Source organism: Toxorhynchites rutilus, chromosome 2, assembly GCF_029784135.1.
Source record: "Toxorhynchites rutilus septentrionalis strain SRP chromosome 2, ASM2978413v1, whole genome shotgun sequence".
Taxonomy (NCBI): domain Eukaryota; kingdom Metazoa; phylum Arthropoda; class Insecta; order Diptera; family Culicidae; genus Toxorhynchites; species Toxorhynchites rutilus.
Window position 1 is genome coordinate 115,439,586 of NC_073745.1, and position 21,040 is coordinate 115,460,625.

Here is a 21,040-nt window from a genome sequence, read left to right on the forward strand (position 1 = left end):
CAGCATCGTTTGTATCAATCAGCAGATCTTGTTTTTTTCCCCCTTTACGCCCCAATGAGCAAACTTGGCAACTTGTGAGCAAATATGTTCGCAAAGCACTCACGACTCGCAAGTATGTAAATAAACGCCATGTGTTTTCCAGCCCGGCGCACATCGATAGTTCTCGTGTTACCAACAGCGGAAAACACTGTTCGTTCGCGGCGTTCAACATCAACCTCTTCGTCGGTGGCGCAGCCAGCCTCTTCCAGCCGTCAGACTGTGGAATCCATCGGCGCGGTCCATTTTATCCTAACAAATTTGTATTCGTTTCCCTCCATTTCGCTGGGCGAAACCCTACCCCCCCCCCTCTTCTGAGGAGATTGATTAATATTTGCCCATCCGTTCGGGAAGGTGGGAAGGTGGGGTAAGGGCGGAAAGGGCGAACGAAAAATGATGAAGACCTACGCATCCGAGGGAAGGTGGTTAAAAATGTCGGCAGCATCGGCAAGCAAACGAACAGCAGCGCGACGAGGAAAGAGTGCGAGAGTTCAAAACAGTTTCCACCATCACCACCTCCTTTCGGAGTGTAGACGACAGGCGGCGGCCAAACCTCCGACCAGACATGGCGAAAAACAAATTCCCGTGGAGGAAGGAAAGTTTGAGAGGGCTGCGAAAAAGGACTCCCGCTCTCACGTGTGTCTTCGAAGCGATTCGATTCAGCGGGTGCTGAATTGGGAGAGGACGAGAGTGAGAGACTGCTGAATGAGTGAGACGCTGGAGAGGAACAGAAACTCTCAGACTCAGATCAGTGTGTGGCTTCCCGAACTCACGCGAAAGTTGTTTTGGGGGTTGGCAGTCGTAAATAGGGCGAGTTTTGAATTCTTGCTGCTTTCGCAAGAAGTTTTGCGGTTTGTGAAAATTGTGTCAGCTTTTGGAACCCGAAGCAGTCTGTTCAAGTGGATTCGCATGAGTGCGAATTGTGTTTTAGTTGACAACCTGAAAAAGCGTTTCTTATGGATGAAATGTTGTTAGTCGTAATTGGGAAGGATGGATATTCGCAACTCGTTATGTGTGATTATGGTGTATAAAAGGAAGTAATTTTGATGGATGGTGGGAGTTTGCTTTGCAAAATCTCTTCTCGCCGATGGCAATGTCGCGTTTCTTGTGAGCGGGAGAATTCGACACCGATCAGCTGCAGCTTTGGATTCGATTGTAGGTTGAGCGTGTAGTTGTGAAACTTGGTCCGTGCCACCGCCACTGGGGTGTGTGAGGTGTTGGTCGGCTCACGTGAGTGCAGTACTAGAACGAGGATATTCGTGTTTTTGAGAATCCTCGCAGAAGAAAAAAAACCCCGTCGAATCGGGCACGGAGTGTGTCCTGCTTTGGAGCCGTACGAATCGTCAGACAGTCGTGCTGCTCGAGCCGTGCGAGTCGTGTTTTATACTGACCGGTGGTGGGTCGCCTGTAGCGGTGTTTAAAACTCGTGCTCCGGAAGCTGAACTTTTTCGATCCTGGGGGCAAGTTTTCCGGCCACTTAGGATTTGTGATGGACGGTGTCCACACCGTGAACTAAGTTTCGGTGCGGTGGCCTAGATTTGTGTGCTCGGATGGTTGGCCTTCCAAGGGCGACAATCGGACCGATGTCCCTTTACAATCGTTGTGTATTTCCGTAGGAGAGGAGATTCCACGTAATGTTATGACCAATGGTCGGAAATCGAGCAAACATGGATTAGTTGTGCTCTAGTGAAACTTGTGAGCGTTCTTCTGTGAACCAGTGTTTCATGTGGAAAAAAGGGAGGAAAATTGTGGCAAAAAAACAAAGTTTTTGATTTTGTCACAAGTGTAGATCTAATTGAGGAGACATAGGCAAATTTTAAAACGGTTGGATATTTGCTGCACTTTTCAGGAGATATTGAAGCAGATGGGATATATGTTGATAATATTGCACAAAAAAACCATACGAGTGATTGGTGGTAAAGTAATATGGTGCTGAAAATGGAAATTGTTTCCCGATGAGTGTTCCTGTACAAGTTTTGAAGAGATTTCCAGTGTTTGAATATAAATCAAATCAAAGTCATTACAGAATAATTGATTGATTACGGTTGGGATAAAATAGTGATGTGTACCAAAACCTTCTTTCCATTCCATAAAAGCTTGTGACTTGAAGTATTACGCCCAACAACTATGTGGTCTTTCCTTGGAAGATAATAATAGGTTGATTAAAAGCAAACACTTGCCGCTAATCATGTACAAACAGTGAAGTATCCCTCAGTGATTCATTTTCCCATTGTAAGTTCAGCACGCGATCGAAATACTTATAAGATGAGCTGTGTCCCCTGTCGACGATAACTGCGCTTCTAAGTATAACCCATCACGGTGTGTGCTCCGAAACCATTTACCAAGCTCGATTCTTCGGAATGAAAACAGAGAGAAAAAAAAGTAATCTCCTAACTAGCAGATAACACAAGGTGAATTATTAATGTCCCCGGTGTGTTCCGTTGGAGCTGCATCAACGCCGTCATCATTGAAGCGAAGCATCCTATTAATCATAAAATCATTGGTCCACGGTGGGTCGTTTGCAAGCAGCCCCCCGATGTGGATGTGCATTCCAAAAATACCCAACTATAGCAGTGCAAAACAGACCCCGTTTTGGTGACGCCATTGGAAAAAAAATCCAGTATTTTTGTGTCAGCGCCAAAAATTTATGTGCATCAAATATTCACCGCCTACATCGCCCGCCCGCGCTGCGACATTCGCCCTCGCGACACCGGAAGGGGCAAATCGACCCAACTCAGTCGGTGATCGATTTCCGTTGGTACTAGGTGTGAAAAATTCGAATTTAAAATTTGTGTGAGTGGTTTTGGGTGCATTTGCGCTTAGTGTCCCGAAAAGCTACAACAACGAAAGTGATCGGAAAACGAGGGAAAACGGAGGCGGGCCACGTCAGCATAGTAAAACGCCATAAATTGTGATTTGGAAGGCTGGTTTCCGCGCGCCACACATTAACCATCCCCGTTCGTTATTTTGCACAACAGATCACAAACTGCTGATTTGTTTGTTTGCCTTTGGGGGGTGAAAAAAAAAGTATTTGTGCTGCGTGGGTGGTGCATGTTTTTTTTCTTCCCTCTCAATCGCTTCTGTGCGGTGTGTCTATAAAACAGCAATAACTGTTGCAATTCAGCCTGTGTTGGCTGTGGGAAACTCCCGGAGACCCGTCGGGCATCGATCTGTGGAATATCAATCAAAAGCAGAAGAACCAGAGCTCGCGCGGAAGCTTCACTGACGAAACGCCCAGGTATGTTAATATATTAATTTCATGTTAATGCTATTCGCGCTTTTCCCGCGAGAATTTTCCCCACTTAGGTATTCATGATTTTTTGCGTCTAACGGTGGGGGTGGGGGCAGCTTCGGCAGGCTTGTAATATGACTACCGATACAGCGTCGGGTTGGCGGATGTGATGTGAATAAGACATTAGAGAGCATCGATGTTCGCAAATTGCTCGCGAACGAGAGGAGGAGAAGTGGGTGGATGGCCATGTGGAAGAATGTGTGTGCTCCACTTGTTGTTTAGTGTCACGGTTTATTGGGTAGTTTATGTTTTGCTGGTTTCCGTGGGAAACCAGGCCATGTGGGTTTGTGTCATAGCCAAATCGCTGTTTATTTTGATGGTTATTGATATGCTATTGTATTAGGAGGTATTCTGCGTTCGCATTTTGTTGTTTGTTTTGAAACTTATGATGGCTAGTGAATTGCATTAAGTGATGTGTAATTTTGCGGCTAGAATCGGAACTGAATACCGCATATACTGGGTGTGCAAGTTGAAATAGTCCGGTTTTTCGATGGAAAAACACATAATTCTCAGGAAAATCTATAAACATTTTTATTCGTAGTAATCCTCGTTCGATTGTACCATCTCTTACCCATCTATTGAAAAAGTGTTCAACCGTTTAGAACTGGGAGATAAATCTGATTTTGTTCAAAATTCATTTTCAATAGGAGAGCAATGAACGTGACATTGCGCGATGAGCTTACCCCATTATAACTGGAACTGTTTAAGGGGGGACCCCGATCTGGAAAATCGAAAAAAAATGAATTTTTGTTTTTTGAATTTTTGGGAAGCTTATGCCATCAAAAATATTGGCCTAAAGGGATTCTTCGATATTTGATTTCCTTGGAAAGTTACAGTTAATAGAATGAAGTCACCTCAAGGGATATAGTATGGCTGTACGAATTTTAAAACGCATTTTTCTCGAAACCATGTTATTTCAACTGGTGGTATCGATACTTCAGGATCTACTCGACCGGTTTGGCTGAAATTTTTTATCAGCATGTAAAAATGAATTATCTAAGGCGTTTTTTGATATTTCATTTTTTTTTATTTTTTAAAAATCGCTATTTGAAGATTTTTCCTGAAAAATATCCTATTTTTAACTAAAATGGCCGCCGTTTTGGCAATTTTCGAATTTTGAAAAACCCCTATGTAACGCTTCAGGTATTGTCCTAAAGTTTCAAAATATTCATTGGAATTTGTTCAACGACACCCCGTTGCTTCAGAACCGATTTTCAGAAAGCATCTACGCATCCAGCTGTCAACAGCGTCATATTCATTATTCGCGCACTCAAAAAATGGAAAATACATTTTAAGACATTCCTTAAACCATAACCAAAATACACGAACCCTTCACTTTATTCGTAACATTCGAAAAAAATTCACGAAAATTCATTATTTTCTGGATTTCCAGACAGGGTTCCCCCTTAAAGAGCTTAGAGGATCTCAGGAATTATTGAATATTAAGTACATTCGGGTTGGTAAGGGTGGTGTTATTATGGCTTAGAAGAACGAAGATAGTAAGCTAGATTTGGCAAAAAGCAGGCAAGATCTCAAGTATAACGCACTTTTCACCGAAACACTATATGATCAGGATTGTGAATTAATATAATCTTCAATAGTTTTTTTTTTGTCTGTATTATAGTGACTTTCAACTCATTTGGCTAGTTCGTCACTTTTACTTCCATTTTTGGAAGAATGTCGGGAGTGAGAATTGAACTCGTGACCTTTAGCGTGAGAGGCATGGATGTTACCACTACGCCAGATCGGCTCCACATCTTCAATAGTGTCAACCACCTAACAATTCATGCAGTTTCTTTTTGTTTTTATAATTATCTCCAGAAGTTTGGTTTATTGTAGTCTATAGAGGCATGAATTATTTTACTTTAAAATCGTTTAGTCTTTTCTTTTTATATTTTTTTATATAGTGAAACCCTTCGAAGCAAGTAAGCTCCGCTGGGATTTCATTTTTGCTTGCAATTAGATTCCCCATCCCTTTTATTTGGTTCTGTTAGTAAGTGTCCACTACCAGTGGGCCTTTGTCTGAGCCTTCTTCTGATGTGGGGCAGTGGAGAGTATCGAAAACATTTGTTAAGAAGAAATGGAATTGTGGATTTCCTTCCAATAAAACTTCCTTCCAATGAAACGCGTTTGAAGTTAATTGTTATGGTCGTACTAGATTAGATACCGCATCACTAAAATGACGATAATTTGGTAAATCGTGAGATTTTCGAAAAGTCCTTTCTAGGGTATATCTTGAATGCCTAAACTTCAGAAATATGAAGTTTTTTTTTTATTTTTTTCAAATCTCTAGACTAGAATAAAGGGCGAACACGAAATTATTGCGACACATTCAACAGGGCATAACTTTTTTACCATTGGGTAAAAATCAACCAAATTTTGCACACTTTCTCATTAATGTGTATTGTCTACATGCTGTCAAACTCGAAATTGGTGTTTTTCGATTCAACGAAAATGGAGGTGAACCAACGCGAGTCGAGAGAACAAATTCTTTCCAAACACCTGGAATTTCCTGACCTGTCGCACCGGCAGTTGGGAAAAATGTTGAACATTCACCATTCAACCGTCTCCAGTGTTTTGAAGCGGTTCCAGGAGCGGTTGACGTTGGCAAAAGGAGCTGGAAGAAAACCGGGACCGGAGAGCAAAAAGACGGAGGGAATGGTGAAGCGGATGGTTAAAGCAAATCCCAACGTCTCAAGCCGTGATTTGGCTAATAAGATCGGCATGTCGCAGAGCTACGTCCAGAATGTAAAGAAGAGAGCTGGACTACATACATACAAGGTACAGAACTTCCCAAACCGCGATGAGCGGCAACAATCGACGGCTAAAACTCGGGCACGGAAGCTCTACGAGAAGATGCTGACAAAATAAGGCTGCTGTGTGATGGACGACGAAACGTATATAAAAGCCGATTTTAAGCAAATTCCGGGGTTGGAGTTTTTCACCGGCAAGAGCAAGTTCGATGTGGACGACAAACTTAAGAAGAAGAAAATGTCGAAGTTCGCCTCCAAATATCTCGTTTGGCAGGCCATCTGCTCTTGCGGACTGAGGAGTGAGCCTTTCTTGACAAAGGGCACAGTAAATGGCGAGATCTACAAATCTGAGTGCCTCGAGAAGCGCTTTTTGCCGTTCTTGCAGCAGCACGACGAAGCTCCGCTATTTTGGCCAGATTTGGCATCATGCCACTATTCTAAAAGTGTCCTGGAGTGGTATGAGGCCAATTCTGTCCATTTTGTTCCAAAGGACATGAACCCGCCAAACTGTCCGGAGCTGCGCCCGGTGGAGCAGTACTGGGCAATAATAAAGCGGGAACTTCGGAAGAGCAAGAAGACAGTCAAAGACGAGAAGGACATGTTATAAAAAAATTTTCCATTTCCTGAGAAACTGGTACCGGATGACACTGTAAAGACTTCGATGGAGGGCATCAAGCGAAAATGCGTTCAATTTTACACTCAAGGCTCCATCGATTAACTTTTCTTTTGATTTTTGAAGTAAATATATGTATAAAACTACCCTAAAATTTTGGTTTGATTCTAAACATTATAAGAAAATAGGCATGACAGTTTCGGTGTCGCAATAATTTCTTGTTCGCCCCTTCCTGCCTCAATACCAAATGAAAAAAAAAATACATATATACACACAGGCTGAATAGTCCCAGGATTTGGCTCCACTAAAAATGAACAAGATCCATTTCGAGAGGTTCATCTGTCACTAGCTTATGTGTGAATATTCATGACATTCCATTTATTTGTTCACAAACTACAGTTGTTTAAGTGTTGTTACCACCTGAGCATTCGTCTATAAAATGGAAAAAGAGAAACATCATATTCTGATTGAACATTGCTTCTTGATGGGAAAAACTCTTGAACAATCAATCAAGTGGTTGACGAAATGTTATTCCTTCTCTGCTCCTTCGAAAACAACAGATTATTGGCGGTTTAGTGTACACCCAGGTTTTTTTTTACGCGGTTTTTTTACGCGGTTTTTTTACGAGGTTTTTTTTACGCGGATTTTCGAATTAACGCGGTTTTTTTTACGCGGATTTTCCAATTAACGCGGTTTTTTTTACGCGGATTTTCCAATTAACGCGGTTTTTTTAACGCGGTCACCGCGTAAAAAAAACTGGGCAATATCAAATCTGTCCCTCATGCTTCCTGAGACCATATGACGGAACTTAGTGCTATTGACGGATATTAGTGCCGCACCTATGTGCCAGGTTCGATGCATCTGTAGCGAACACAGATTCAATTTGCCCGCGTTGTTCACCACCGCCTATGCCAGTTTCGATGGGAACGACCACGTCAAGTCGGAGGACAGATTTTGCAACGCAAATGCCTGACAGAACAGAAAGAATTAGACCAGAAGCAGTTAGAGTTGGAACAGAGGCAATTAGCGCTGCAGAGAAAGCATTTCCAGGAGAAATACAAGCTGGGTCGCTAGCTGATGAATCTGCAAGTGCAAGAAGAAGTATCTCGAGATAGCATAAAGCTTGTGCAAGAATGGGTTGATGAGCACACCACTGCGAAGCAGAAATCCTCCGTACAACCTTCGTGTGCAACGAAGTTTCATCCAACCTCACATAACGGCTGGGGGAAGAAAGATTCATGTACATGTATTTAAGTCCGCTCGTCGAGAGCCACACACAATGAAATTCATGCATAGCATCAATCCCATTTAGGAATGAAATAAGCGCGATTTTTGCGCGTAAACCTGAGCAACATCACTTCTCTCTCTCAGTTCATATCTCTCCCTTTCAAGCTCCCTCAGAGCGTATGCCGCACCCCATCACGATTCTCAAGAGGATTTTTATGTGACCTTTTTTTCTTTACGGGGAGTTTCCAATTAACGCAAATTTTCCAATTAACACGGTTTTTTTTACGCGGATTTTCGAACTAACGCGGTTTTTTTACGCGGATTTTCCAATTAACGCGGTTTTTTTTACGCGGTTTCTCCAATTAACGCGGTTTTTTTTACGAGGTACGTATCCCCCGCGTAAAAAAAAACCTGAGTGTATTTAAAATGGACCGTACGAGAACCGCAGATGCACCTCGCTCTGGAAGGCCAAAAGAGGCTACGAATCCAGAAATCATAAAAAAAGTGCATCGAGTAAGATAGCGAGAGTGGGAGTGGGAGTGGGATATATTTTGCACGACATTTTGGACATGAGAAAACTATCCGCCTGATGGGTGCCGCGTTTGCTGACCGTCGACCAAAAACTGTGGCGCGTTGATGATTCAACAGCCGGTTTGGCGTTGTTGAAGCGTAATCGAGTGGACTTCTTTCGACGTTTTGTGCCAATGGATGAAACGTGGATCCATTACCACACTTCTGAGTCCAATAGACAGTCTGCAGAGTGGCACTGAGGCATATTTTCCTAAGACTTAGACGTTTCCTAATACGGAAAGGGAATCGAAATGTTGGAAACTCGCTATACCAAGTGTATTGCCCTCGAAAGAAATTATGTACAGCTTCGCCGAAAAAACGATTGTTTTCATTAAAAATCCCGGGACTTTTCAGCCCATGTAACATGTAGCATGATCACTGTCTCGAGTGGAACTGAATTTTGTATCCACAGACTGGCTAATTGTTATCCCTCCTCTTCTCGATGCAATGTGACATCGGAGAGAGAAACCATTCCATGTAAGCTTACTCTCGAATTACATGGACGAATGCTGCTCGTGTTACTGTGAAGCATGAAGACGGCGTTCAAAAGCAGTTTTTGAGCTATTGAAGCTTGTTTTTGGTACTCGTAGAATTTCATCTTTCGAATGAAGTGATTGTCATATTGTCATAAAAGAGGTAAAGGGTGTGTCACATCAAATTGCATCACGGAAAAAACGCTGTAGAAATTTAATTTTTAGGAATTATATCTTCAGCTTTCGCTTATAATCAGATAAGAGTGTATAGATCACCATGCTTCACTGTCAATTTTTCGTAAATTTGGAAAAATGTCGTCGAACGAAAAAGAGCGTCGTAAATTAATCCTGTACAATCATTTCGAGAATCCGGAGTTGTCACATCGGGATATCGGTAAGATGCTTTTGAAATTTAATTTTTAGGAATTATATCTTCAGCTTTCGCTTATAATCAGATAAGAGTGTATAGATCACGTTGGCCATGCTTCACTGTCAATTTTTCGTAAATTTGGAAAAATGTCGTCGAACGAAAAAAAGACGGGTGGGTAATGTCGGGGACATAACCGGAGTGGCGTAGGACTATATAAAGGGGACAGCTTTTGTTAAATATATATTTTAAATATATTGTTTTATTTTCTTCTCCTACGTGAATACCTACCTATCTACCTGAAAAATGGATTAGTTTACTGTTTACTCTTTATGAATATGTTGATGGTTCTGAAAAGAACCTTTGGTGTTGTATTTTTGTTATCACTCGATATTCCCATCTTGTTCGGTTAAACCTTCCTGTTTAGCTATTGCGTTTGCCACTCGCCACAGCTTTCACAGTTGGAAAATTTCTTCCCATACAGCTTGTGACATGTTGTTCAGTAAATTACATTCAATGCGACGTGCCGAAGCGCCACTCAGTGTCGCATTGGAGGCGATTTTAAACTGTAATTGAACATTTGCGATGACAGTGGTACAGTGTCGACTTTCAATGGGGTCATAATTTGGATCTCTATGTTTACAAAAATGTCCAACTAAATAAGTCGCATTACATGTCCGTCCAATTAGCTAAATGTCGAACTAATTGTAAATTACTGTACTTTCAATCTAGAAACAATTTAAGAATTGGTGAAAATTGAATAATCAGGAAAGTCCCCAACTACCAATAAGCTCAGAACAACTGCAAAATTCACATACTCATCAGATCCTGGCAAACAAATTATGAAAAAAGCAATTTGTGTTTTATTATTCTTTTGGATAATGTTTTAGAAAGCATTGAACTGTATTTCCTAAACTCTTTTTTGGAAGGCTTAATGGCCCTGAAAAGCGCCTTGTTTTATGGAATGATTCCAATTTAGAAAACTTAGTACTCGTGGTTTTGAAAAAATCCATTTCGAACGCCCTCGATGGCGCCTTGTTCTGGATTTGCCACCAAAGCAGTTTGTATAAAGAACAAACTTTTTTCTTCTGCTACCTGATGCCGTTTTACGATTGCGTTTGCCACTCGCCACTCGCCACTGCATCTGCCTGTTGTCTTGATGTCCACCGAACCGAATGTGTTCTGTTCCGAATGCGGGTTTTCTTATCGTCGCGAGCAGCTTTGCCAGCTAACTCGATCACTTCGGCGGCCGAAACTATATAACGCCGGCTAGGTGGACCGGTGCACTGGTATTAACGCGCTCGGTCTAGTTACCCTTGCGGGGAACTCCAGATCAACACGGTTCGAGCGGGATTTTGCCTTTCCCTTCACTTTTCCTCCTTTACCATGTCCAGACATGGCTGCTTGGGTTGGTTTGTTGATGTGTTGTGATGCGAACCGATGTGGTGTACGGTTTGAATGAGAATGATCGTTACGGCAGCGGAGCGGGGATTTTTAAGCTGACTGGCTGGCTCGAGAATTACGCATGTGTGAGACTGCGACCAATGTCTCGTTCATTTTTTTCTTTTTCCTTTCCAATCATGCTTCATTCTATTTCGCTGCTGCTCTGGTTGCCCGTTTTGGTCGGTACGATTTGAGGAGCACAAAATGGACCAATCAAAAATGGGCACATGGTGCATTTTGACAATGCTTGATATTTCACAATTATTCAATTATTCATCTCAAGAAAAATGAAACGTTATTCGTTATGATAGATGCGTAGATATATTTCCTATCAATTGATGCAAAAACCTTTGCGATCTATTGAGAAATGCTCGAGTTATAAGCGTTCCAAATCTTGCATTTTTTCCTACTTGTTGAGTGCCTAGATTTCCATTTCACCCCCTATATCTTCCGGTTAGACGTAGTCCTACGTCAAAAGCGTCGTGAATTAATCCTGCGCACTCATTTCGAGAATCCGGAGTTGTCACATCGGGACATCGGTAAGATGCTGGGAATCGTCCAATCCACGGCCAGCAGAGTACTAAAACGATACTTCGAGAACCTAACCATCGACCGGAAGGTGAAGAACGGCAAAAATGGATGCTCCGTCAGTGAAATAGATCACAAGCGCGTAATTAAGCAGTTTAGACGTGATCCGAGAAGTTCGGTCCGGGATGTCGCCAATAAGCTGAATTTGTCAAGTTCATTCGTCCAGCGGACCAAGCAGCGGGAGGGCCTGCGTAGATACAAGGTTCAGAAGGCTCCTAACCGCGACGAAAGGCAAAACATGATCGGGAAGACGCGAGCCCGGAAGCTGTACACCGAAATGCTGACGAAGCCGTATTGCCTGGTAATGGACGACGAAACCTACGTCAAAGCGGACTTTCGTCAACTGCCGGGCCTGTTGTTCTTCTCCGCAGAGGACAAATTCAGCGATCCGGAGGAGATTCGCAAGCAGAAACTATCCAAGTTTGCCAAAAAGTACATGGTGTGGCAAGCGATCTGCTCTTGCGGAAAGTGGAGCGCCCCCTTCGTGATGACCGGCACGGTAAACGGGCAGGTTTACCTTAAGGAGTGCCTACAGAAGCGCTTACTACCACTATTGAAGCAGCACGAGGGCCCGACCATCTTCTGGCCGGATCTCGCTTCGTGCCACTATTCAAAGGACGTGTTGGAGTGGTACGAAGCCAACGGGGTCACCTTCATGCCAAAGGAAATGAACCCGCCCAACGCGCCGGAGCTTCGCCCAATAGAGAAATATTGGGCGATTCTGAAGCAGGCCCTCCGGAAGAACCCAAAAGTTGTCAAATCGGAGGCGGACTTCAAGAGAAAATGGATTTCTGTTCAAAAAAAAACTACAACCTGACGTTGTACAGAACCTTATGGACGGGGTAAAGAGGAAGGTACGAGCATACGGGCTTGAGCTCGAAGTATGAATAAGAAGAAAATGCCAAAAGTTGTTTAATAGTTTTTATTTTACTGTCTAAAATTTTCAAAAGGATCGGTCTACTGGGCGAATTTCTACAGCGTTTTTTCCGTGATGCAATTTGATGTGACACACCCTTTACAATATTTATAAACCACTGCGAATCAAATCCAGCGTTCGTTCTAAGGACAATGAGAGAGGTAATATTGCGATTTAATAAATATTTCTACAACCCAGTTATAATAATAAAAATACATTTTTTTGAATTTAACTATTGAAGAACTGGAAAATGTCAGATATTATCCAAATGAAAATCACGCGTTCTGACCGGTCGAAAATTTGATCAAACTCTGTTGTGACTGGGAGGGAATCCAAGCGGGACAATTTTTCACCAAACCAAACCAAATTTGAACTAGTACAAACGTGCTTGCACTGTTCGGGAAAAACGGGAGTAAAAAACCTAAACTTCGTTGTGCGGTGATCGAACTAGAACTGATTTTATTCTAACATGGGAGGGGGAAACATGCACATTTTGCTCCTCTTGTGTATGTGTTGGTGACAGCGGATGCTAGCAAACGCACTAGAAATTTCCAGACGCAAGTGCAGCGCGAATGCAAGGGTAGGCCATTAAGTGGGGGTAACACTGAACGCAACAAACTCAAAATCAGATTTTTCAGATTTCTTCATTCTCCGTTCGGGTAAACGATACATTCGAGTATTTGCTACATTTAGATCAATGTGCTTCGGGTAAACATGTTTCGAGTGAATCGTATTCGGGTAAATGTTACACAGCCGATAGGAGGTTGACATCTTCAGCAAAATTGTGATTTATGATGTAACGAATGCTATTGGTCAAGACAAGTGAGCAACAATAGGAATGTGCAAGATAAGCACAAATAGCGTGAAGAAGATCCCCGACAACGTGGCTCGGCTTCTTTTCCTACGTAATTTTGTAGTGCTAGGTTGTGTCCAAATAAAAATAAATTTAAAATAAATTTAGTATTTTTAAAAAGTTTTATTCGATTCAAAAGAACATAACTATGAATTACATGTCAATACAATCGTAAAATGTTTGAAGGGTATTGGAGTGAAATTTGAAAGATAGGAGTTGAATTTTTAAGAAAAAGATATAGTGGATAGAGAGCTTCTATTCAATTGGTACAAACAATCAAGTTCAACATGCATTTTGTGAGAAAGAGTTAAAATGAAATGCTCAAGAAAAGACTAACTTCTCAGGTTTTTACTACTAAAATGTAGCCATTTCACAATAATTTAAATATGAAAACAAGAAAAGTTCAATGACTGTCCTTTTTCATAAAATATGATCCTCTTCCACCTCCGGAAAAATCAGCTACCAAGTCAAATATCATACTAACATTTCTTACTTTCCAAACTGGTTGTTGTTAGGCCAGTCGGCAACAGACTATCCCAAGTTAGAAACACTAAAACTAGCACAATGAGAATGTATTGGTACTTCCAAACAACATTCAGTGTGCAATTTATTTGATTCCGGTCAATCGCGGAGAACAACTACAAAGTGAATAAAAGGTTAGCCTCACTCGCCATTTCCAACTGGAGTAAAACAATGCCCTAATTCCGAAAAACCATCCCACTAATCGATTGCTTTTCACTGCCATCACAATTAACCTAATCACTCTTTCCAATCGAACGCTCACCACGAGCTGCCCCACAGTCGGACCCCAGCGAGGATTTCTAATGAATTTCGGTTTGCATCAGACCGTTCGCAACAAGCACCAAAGCCCAGATAATCCGTCCTGTCAAAATGTGATCACATTGTTCTATCTATCGCCAGAGAGCAAAAAAGTAAAGAACACCTGAATACTGACAAGAACTGACCATCGCATGAACACGTACACACATCAACTGCTCTCACATGCGGGGCATAATCTCATTAGAGCTTTTAGTCGAAATTAAGTTTCATCCAACAACCTGAATTAATCTGCTCTCCCTCTTTTGGTATGGATTGAGGGCAGACCCTGCTTACTTCGCAAATTGCTTGTCCACACAAAGTGAGTCTGCACCACCAAACCGATCTGCTTGCAAAACAACGAAACAAAACATCAGCTTAGACAGTCTGCCATTTTGCTTGATCGTCTGGCACTAAACCATCCTAGCAACTTTGTGGCATACTTGGGAGGAAGTTGTCACGAATCGATTGGGCTGACGGACGGTCACGGTAGATTCCTTTCGTAACCGCAACGCCTAGAAACACTCTTCGTAATTTTCCCTCACATCCCCCAACTCATCCGCCTTGCTCGCCTTGCTGAAATTATAATGTGTTTATGATAATCTTCTGTTGGTTCATATGTGCTCTCCTTCCATTCGGTCTCGAAGCACGGGCCTGGGCGGGAATGACACAATCCACTCCGGATCCCAGCTGTCTGTTGGCTCGGCAGCGAAAGTTTTGAAAAAGCGCCACGTGCTGTTCAACCACTTTGGGATTAGTGTACCCGGGCTGATGGGGATGGGCGTTGGAATTTTTCATATCCCGGATCGGCGGCGCAACCCGAGGATGTCATCCATATTCTCGTGCTCACGCTCCTCGGCCTCCGTCCCCCCCATCCCCCCGTACTCGCTGGAAAACATTCATTCAGATGTGCGTTTTAGGGATTATTTTCCCCCGCTGCCTCCACCATCCGCACCATGCTTTGCGGTTGCGGTGGATTTTTCATGGGTTTGGAAATCGGGTGGCTATCATGGTGCGAAATGAACGCCACCACACCACACCTGATATCATGCGGGACACGTTTCACCGATGCCAGAACACCGGCGTACGACCCTAGGAACTCAAAAATGCAAATATGTATTGTACGACGACGATGTGCACATGGTATAACGTGTGCAGATTATTGATTAGAAATGTATCCGCTGCTTTCGAATTCAACACTGTATTTGGAGAGATGCGAGCAAACGAAAAGTTTGCTGTCTTTTTTTTCATTCTATCTGTGCTTCACACTTCCGAACGAGTTAAACAGGTGCTATGTTAGGCTATCGACTTGAAGGCTTCACTACGATGAGATTGCATTTTTATCGTTTCCCATCTGTTCAAGTAGAAATGATAATATTGCTTGTTTTCTCAAACAATATTAAAGTCACTCATCTGCCTTGCTCGCCTTGCTGAAATGCATGGTTTCTATCCCGGAAGGAGTGTAACCACAAATGTTACTGAGTTTACCTTGATCTGTATCAGAAATATTGGTCAGCGCAAACAAGTGGACACAATCTACACCGACTTGAAAGCAGCTTTTGATCGTGTTGACCACTCAATTCTTCTACGTAAACTGCGTAAAATGGGCTCGTCTGAAAATTGTGTTCAATGGCTGGAGTCGTATCTCTGTAATAGAGCTCTTGCGGTCAAGGTTGGATCATCAACCTCAGACTGGTTCTGTAATCTCTCAGGAGTGCCTCAGGGAAGCAATCTTGGCCCTCTGCTATTCTCGCTCTACATGAATGACGCAGATTTACTTCTGGAGAACGGGTGCTATCTGATATACGCTGACGACACAAAAATTTTCGTGATCGTTGATAACGAAGATGATTGTCGCCGGCTTCAGAAGCTACTGGACTAGTTTGCATTATGGTGCCGAGCCAACAACATGAACCTCAGCGTTCCAAAGTGCAACATCATCAGCTTCCATCGTAAGAAAGCCCCCCTGCAATTCGAATACACTATCAATGGAACACCCTTAACGGGCGTGCAGACGGTGCGCGATCTCGGAATTACTTTGGACTCGAGCTTAACATTCAAAAACCATCATTCAGAAGTAATTTCGAAAGCACGACGACAGCTTGGTTTTATTGGAAAGGTAACCAAGGAGTTCAAAGATCCCTACACACTGAAATCACTGTATGTCAGTCTGGTTCGTCCCATTCTTGAGACGGGTTCGATCATCTGGGATCCGTTTCACAGTACCGTAACCGATCGCATAGAGGCCATTCAGCGTAAATTTGTGAGATTTGCGCTTCGCAACTTGCCGTGGAACGATCCGGTCAATCTGCTGCCCTACCAGGACGGATGCCAGTTACTAGGACTGGAAACATTAGAACAAAGGAGGAAGAATGCGAAAGCTGTTTTTGCCGCTAAGCTGCTGAACGTCGAACTCGACGCACCTAACCTCCTGGCACTAGTGGACATAAACGGTCCTGGCTACGCACTTAGGACCTTCGAATTCTTTCGCCTGCCACGATGGAGACAGGACTACAGTGGTAATGAACCAATACGAGCAATCACGCGTCATTTTAATTCCATGTTTTATCTATTTGATTATAACGAGAACTCAGCTCAGTTTCGCACAAGGCTACGAAGAAATTAGAATTAAGTAGGGTAGGGCGGGGCTAGTTGGTCATATGGGTAAGTTGGTCAGTGACGATATCTTGGAATCTGAGCGTCCAAAAAATTAGCGATCTATGGATGAAAAATAGCGAATTGCTGATACAAAAAAATAAGCAAATCGGAAAAACTTTTTATTAAGTAGGTTAAAAAATACGGACATGGTTCCGATTTCGCCAAAAATCATTCACGGTTTGCGCATTATAAAATGTGTTCTAAAACTGGTTAATAACCATGAAAAAAAATCGGCTCAAACGTAAAACAAAGCTTTATTGTACGTATTAGCTTTAAGTGGTAATGGAAATCGCTTTTAAAATTATTTTTATTGAAATTTCATGAATATTCTTTTTCATATTTAGAGGGGCGTTGGCCACACCAATTGATCGTTTGAGAGCAACGCATATAAAATTTTCAGGTATGCTGTGTTTCATTACGCAAGCTATAAACAAATATAGAAGGCATATGTTTTACTGCTAAACGCAGTGTATTTGAAACGAGACAACCACCACACAAACCACTTGCAATATAATTGTCATATTTATATGTTTTGTTGAAATTTTTTCATTAATTATAATAAACGCTAACATTGAATATAAGAACTCACAATAATGCATTGAGTAATGTAGCATACCTGGAGGCTATTTCTATATACTTTGGGGCGAACGGTACAAATGTCATCAAAACAAATGCAAGCAAGAATGCAAGCGGTTGTGCGTCGCAGGGATGCCAGGTGATTTTTTTTCAAATGTCTTGACATGGTACGAGAAAATGTCTTCATCATTATATCGGAGGAAAGTTCTTCACACAAAAACGGAACTGTGATAACTCTATTTGTTTTTCATAAGTTTTATTACATTTTTCATAAAGTTTTTTAAGTTTTATTACATTTGATTTGAAACTAAGACCTCTAAAACACTCGTTCATAAGTTTTATTACATTTGATTTCATGAGTTTTATTACATTTGATTTTCATAATAAATTTCATAAGTTTTATTACATTTGATTTGAAACTAAGACCTCTAAAACACTCGTTCAACATTTTTATTATTATTATTTTTTAATTAAATTTTTTTGTTAGAATAACTTTTTTGCCTCAAATATGCACAAGTTGCGATGTATGGAAGAGTTGTAGGGCACATATTTATCCATCATTTATCTACCATTTTATCAAAATCTGAGATGACTATTTTGAGAAAATCGACTTTTAGTCTTTGAAATCGATTTTATCCAGTGTAGGATTTCAAAAGTGTTTTCGGTTATTTTTTCTGAATTCAATCTTTTCCCTAAAACTCTTCCATAGATTACTTTTTTGTAGGACTTATCATTTTCGAGTAAACAAACAAAACAAATTTTATAAAAAAATGGTAAAAAATATTTGGCCCTTTCCATAAGTTAGTCTAGATAAATTTTCGGAAAACTAGGTATGCCAAGTTGCTTTATTAGGTAAGATCTTCATGTTTCATTAAATTCTTAATAGGTCATGCCAACCCCATAGACGAGTTGGCGCGAAATCCGTCAAATAAAATACCATAGTTTTGAAAATCCCACATTATGTAAAGTCATATATACAGGGTGGGCCATTTAAAGTGGAAGCATCTGGCAACCCCATAACTTTTGACAGAGATGTCAGATTAACAAATGTCATACCGCGTTGGAAGCGTCATTTCAGTACAATGTTAACCATGGAACAATACACACCTAAACAACGCGCTGAAATTGTTCAGCTGTACATTCAATATAACTTCTCAATTGTGTTAACTAAACGTGCGTGGAAAAATAAAAATAAAGTTAAAACATCGCCTGGAGACAACACTATACGTCGATTATATGCCAAATTTATATCGTCTGGTAGTGTTGGTAATGCCAGTCATCTGTCCAGACAACGACCAAGACGTTTCGACGAGAATATTGATGCCGTTCGAGCAAGTGTTGCAGAGACTCCATCGACATCAGGTCGCCATCGTTCGCAAGAGTTAGGCATCGCTCGAACCACTCTCCGACGCGTAATTCGTGTTGATTTGAAAATGTTTCCGTATAAAATTCAAATGGCTCAACAACTTAACCCATCTGACTTACCACGTCGACTTCATTTTGCGAAATGGACCATCGAAATGGCCAAAAATGAACGTGGCAAAAAATCATAATGTCTGATGAGGCGCATTTCAACTTGAATGGAGGAGTGAATAAACAAAATTGTCGGTTTTATGCTACTGAAAACCCTCAATTCATCGAAACGCAACCTCTTTACGACCAAAAAGTTACTGTGTGGTGTGGCATTTATGCCGATAAAGTCATCGGCCCGTACTTCTTTGAAAACGAAAATGGAGCAACGGTAACCGTTAATGCGGAGCGTTATCGGACAATGATAACCGATTTTTTATTGCCATTTGTTCGTGAAAATGAATTGGACAATTACTGGTTCCAACAGGACGGCGCTACATGCCATACAGCGGCTGCCACGACCAAATTATTGCGCGAAATGTTCCCCGGAAGATTAATATCGAAAAACGGCGATTATGACTGGCCATCGAGATCACCTGATTTGACGCCTCCTGACTTTTTTGTTTATGGGGATATTTAAAATCCAAGGTATACACTGGTAAACCAAGGACCCTGGCTGAGCTGAAAGACAATATCCGACAAGAAATTGCTGCCATATCGGCCGAAACATTGGGCAAAGTGATGGAAAATGCCGAAAAAAGGGCACATTTTGCGGTCAAGGCCAGAGGCGGTCATTTACGAGATATCATAATCAAAAAGTAGTTAGAACAAATCTCCTTGGACCAAAATAAATGAATTTCGAAAAAAAAATTTAAAATTCCACTTCTTTACTTTGCTATTGCAAAAACAAATCCTTCCACTTTAAATGGCCCAGTTTCCTTCAAATGCCGCAAATAAACGTTAATGATAGTGTGGCTATGGACGACAAAACGTAATGCCTGCCAGTTTTCGATTAAATTACTGGGCAGGACTTTTATTCCTCGGTTGAATATTCCTCCGGCCCCAGAAGAATGTAAAATCAATACTTTTGTGACGTGACAACACCTTTCTTTTGCCGGTTTCCGACTTTTGACCATTAATTTTGTATTCTCAGTTCCGTTTCAAAACTTACGAATAAACTTTGTTCTATGATTTGTCAACAAAGGATGAACGTGGATTCCTGTATATTAAGTTTTACAAAAAACTCGCAAGAACTTTGAAAAATCGGCATACATTGTGTGACGTGACAACACGCTCTGTGCGAAAAACAGTCTCCACAAAGCTTGTTAAAATCAATATTTTTTAAACTCATGATATTCAGAAAAACAGAAGCCTCATTCGAATTATAATAAGTTTGTCACGTATATTCTAAAATCAGGTGGATGAGTTGATAGAAGTATCAAGTGTATCTCATCCAATAAAATGATTTAAATGATATAACAATTTCTCTGAAATTAGTGGGTAAAATCAATATTCCTGTGTTTTTGTGGTTTTGTTTGTTCAGCGAGGTAGTCATCGACTTCATTTAAAGATTTAAATTGGGAGCCGGGGTGTTAGGCAATCATCTCAATTATTCACATTCAAGATGTCAAAACCATTCAGAACTTCTGTCCTAAAATGTCTTGCTTAAATCACATTAAATGCCGGAACAGTCAATCCCACTGTCACGATTCGTCCCCCAAAACAGCCACGTCAGGATTAATTGAATCACCCTATCCCGGAGAAGCTTAAAACTCAATCGGAAGTGCCATTCTTCTTAAAATTACGGTCGTAATTACAGCGAACACACCATCGAGCACGTCTTGCCGTCCGGAAACGCTCGTGATGTGATTGGACAGGCCCGCAACAAAGTGGAATGTTATTTCGGACGCGAAATCGGCATTCGATAACAGGGGCACTGTGCGAAGCCCGAATCAACAACAAACGGTCCGAAGGATATGTATGCATTTAACCACGCGCTGTTTGATTGCCATCCGGCGTTCCTCTTGATGGTGGTGGTCTGCCTGAGCGCTATCAGAACCTATCGATAGGAGATTCTTACATGATCCTATAGCACTGTGCTTATTTCGAAATGGATTTCAGTCGGAGGCTTTTATTGTTATTGTCGACTTTGCGTTCTAATGACCATCCTGGTCCCAATCAACAGTTTCGATTCAGTGAACGAAAGTCCGACTTGAGATTGCTGCCCAATTTTCTAGAAAAATATCCTCCATCTTTGGATTGAATTGGCGTTTCGTTTTCCAGCAATCAACAACACTGACTAGTATGGATTCAAAGAAGCCAACAAAAAAGGATAATCTTTCTTCTGTTCCTGGGATTGATATAGAAAGTTACGTGAACTTGCCTCGAAAAAAAGGTTGATTGAAGCAGTTGCGGGAATCCAACCTGTTTTGGTGGAGACGCACTACACATCGAAACGTTGAAATACAGCAAGCGTCTCCATCAAAGGCAAGACTTCCGAAAGTGGTGG

At 41.6% G+C, this 21,040-nt stretch overlaps 1 protein-coding gene across 6 annotated transcripts in view; it reads left to right on the plus strand.

Annotated features, from left to right (window-relative positions):
* The first annotated feature begins 824 nt into the window (after positions 1 to 824).
* The window catches only part of LOC129765356 (hemicentin-2-like), a 958,618-nt gene continuing 938,402 nt past the window's right edge, over positions 825 to 21,040 (plus strand). For 5 of the 6 annotated variants that reach the window (XM_055765587.1, XM_055765588.1, XM_055765589.1 and 2 more), the window contains exon 1: positions 825 to 3,274. The gene's annotated coding sequence lies outside the window, so the exon portion shown is untranslated. The remainder of the gene's footprint in view (positions 3,275 to 21,040) is intronic. The other variant, XM_055765590.1, reaches the window with a different exon arrangement.